The following is a 2,500-nucleotide window of genomic DNA, read 5'->3' on the forward strand; positions in this document are numbered from 1 at the left end:
ATACGACTCGTTCAATTAGTGTAGTGTTGCCCACCCGCAACCCTCGCAATATAGTTCGCTACTCGCACTGCCCGCTCCCCTGTGTATCGCTTCATGTTAAACACCTTGCAAGTCTTGCTGACTTTCCACATGCTCCTGCTGTACACTGTAATGTGGATGGCAGCAGGACGTACATGCCGCCCCCCCCCACCCCTCCCCACGTCCCCACGTCCCCACCTTGCCCCCTGCCTTCGCAAGCTGGTTGGTGACAAGTTTGCATGTTCAATGCCCTTCGCATGCGACGTACGCAGGCTACGTTGTGGTGCAGCCTGTGTCAACTGTCCGCTGATGTCGTACGCGTGAACCACAATCTGTACTGCACATTCGTCCTTATGTACTGAATGATACATCGTGGCACATGTGTGACCGTACAACGACTGCGCCCAAAAACGGCGGACCATACAGTGCAAATATTGTGCACGCAGCTACGTGTCGTCTCCCTATGAGAGCTGGATTGCAGTGTGGTACGCCATAGAGACGTGTGGGAGGAACGGACGCCGTGGATGGCGATCAGCATGAGCTGTCTGTTGATGTATTCGGACCTAGTCGTCTCTCCTCACACACCGTGATGGCATGGTGCACCGCGTTCCATATCTGCGACATGCTACAGAGGCCGGTTGACAGTCGTTCGAGCAATGGACATCGCATACGTACGGGGGCCACCTTCCACGTATTGTCTAGGCGTGCACATTTTGTTGCGTGTATGTGGGCAGACGTAGTGTGGCGTGACACCTGACACAGGCATGCAATAATCGTTGAAGTTGCAAATGGCGATGGACGCCTGCGTTTTCTGGTGAAGTTACGCAAATGAACAAATGGTAACCTGTTGTGGTGCGGTTGTTCTCGCTAGGGGTGAATCGGTGATGGCGACGATAGGTTGAGGTACTAACCGGTTGTTCCAGCGATACCCACCATGCCGACGAAACTGAACGGCATCTGGGTGTGAAGCGATACGCGGCGGTGGCTGGGTGGGACCGTCCCCGGCCGGTGAGGGGGCGCCTCCCGGCGTGCTGGCCGCGCGGTGCGTGGGCGCACGCGCTACAGCCGGCTGGTGGGGGCGGCCAGTGGCAGGCGCGCCGGCCGACGGACGCGGCAGGCGTCGCAGCTGCGCGCCGGCGCACCCAGCGCGCGGCGCCGTGCGGCCAAAGTAGGTCCTCGCGGGCCCGGTGCGAAGCGCGGTGGACATCTTCAGTGGGCTGGTCCGATTGAGGACTGTGTGCGTTGAGGATGCGCCGCCGCCCGGCGCTCGGCGCCGCGACGCCGTCTGCTGCTCGGTCGCCCCAGCGGTTCTCGCTGGTGGTTTGTATCGCAGCTGTGCGGATGTGTTGGCGCGTGCGCTGTGCTGGGAGAGTTCGCTTCGGCACCCAAGTGGGGCTTTTGTCCTTCTGTGGCGCTGGCGTTGGAGCTGCCGGTCACCGTAGGTGGCGCGTGTTGTCTCCCGCCGGCAATGCCACGACAGCACGCTCCCGGGCCTCTGTCGGCAGCGGCAAGCTCAGTTGGGAGCACGGGTGGTCGCACCGAAAGCGTCTACTCGCCTAACTCCGGGCGATTGCGCCTCTCTCGAACCCGACCAAGTACTTGGGACGGCGCTGCGCGCCGCCGGGACCTGAGAGGGTTTCGAGGTGTATTGTGCAGGGGAGCTCAGCCTCCTCCTGTTTGCAGAATGATTGAGCGGACGCTTGCGTGTTCGCGCGGGCCCCCGGGACACACTCCCGGGCGGCCGGCTGCTCAGCTCTAGTTGACGCAGCTCCCTGGTTGATCCTGCCAGTAGTCATATGCTTGTCTCAAAGATTAAGCCATGCATGTCTCAGTACAAGCCGCATTAAGGTGAAACCGCGAATGGCTCATTAAATCAGTTATGGTTCCTTAGATCGTACCCACGTTACTTGGATAACTGTGGTAATTCTAGAGCTAATACATGCAAACAGAGTCCCGACCAGAGATGGAAGGGACGCTTTTATTAGATCAAAACCAATCGGTCGGCTCGTCCGGTCCGTTTGCCTTGGTGACTCTGAATAACTTTGGGCTGATCGCACGGTCCTCGTACCGGCGACGCATCTTTCAAATGTCTGCCTTATCAACTGTCGATGGTAGGTTCTGCGCCTACCATGGTTGTAACGGGTAACGGGGAATCAGGGTTCGATTCCGGAGAGGGAGCCTGAGAAACGGCTACCACATCCAAGGAAGGCAGCAGGCGCGCAAATTACCCACTCCCGGCACGGGGAGGTAGTGACGAAAAATAACGATACGGGACTCATCCGAGGCCCCGTAATCGGAATGAGTACACTTTAAATCCTTTAACGAGTATCTATTGGAGGGCAAGTCTGGTGCCAGCAGCCGCGGTAATTCCAGCTCCAATAGCGTATATTAAAGTTGTTGCGGTTAAAAAGCTCGTAGTTGGATTTGTGTCCCACGCTGTTGGTTCACCGCCCGTCGGTGTTTAACTGGCATGTATCGTGGG

General features: G+C 58.2%; 1 non-coding gene across 1 annotated transcript in view; it reads left to right on the forward strand.

The window, feature by feature from the left end:
* The first annotated feature begins 1,787 nt into the window (after positions 1-1,787).
* LOC124772933 overlaps positions 1,788-2,500 on the forward strand; it is a 1,909-nt gene continuing 1,196 nt past the window's right edge. Inside the window, exon 1 of the ribosomal RNA XR_007014386.1 lies at positions 1,788-2,500. This exon is cut by the window's right edge and continues 1,196 nt beyond it. This is a non-coding gene — a ribosomal RNA (small subunit ribosomal RNA).

This window comes from Schistocerca piceifrons, unplaced genomic scaffold (assembly GCF_021461385.2).
Source record: "Schistocerca piceifrons isolate TAMUIC-IGC-003096 unplaced genomic scaffold, iqSchPice1.1 HiC_scaffold_943, whole genome shotgun sequence".
NCBI lineage: Eukaryota > Metazoa > Arthropoda > Insecta > Orthoptera > Acrididae > Schistocerca > Schistocerca piceifrons.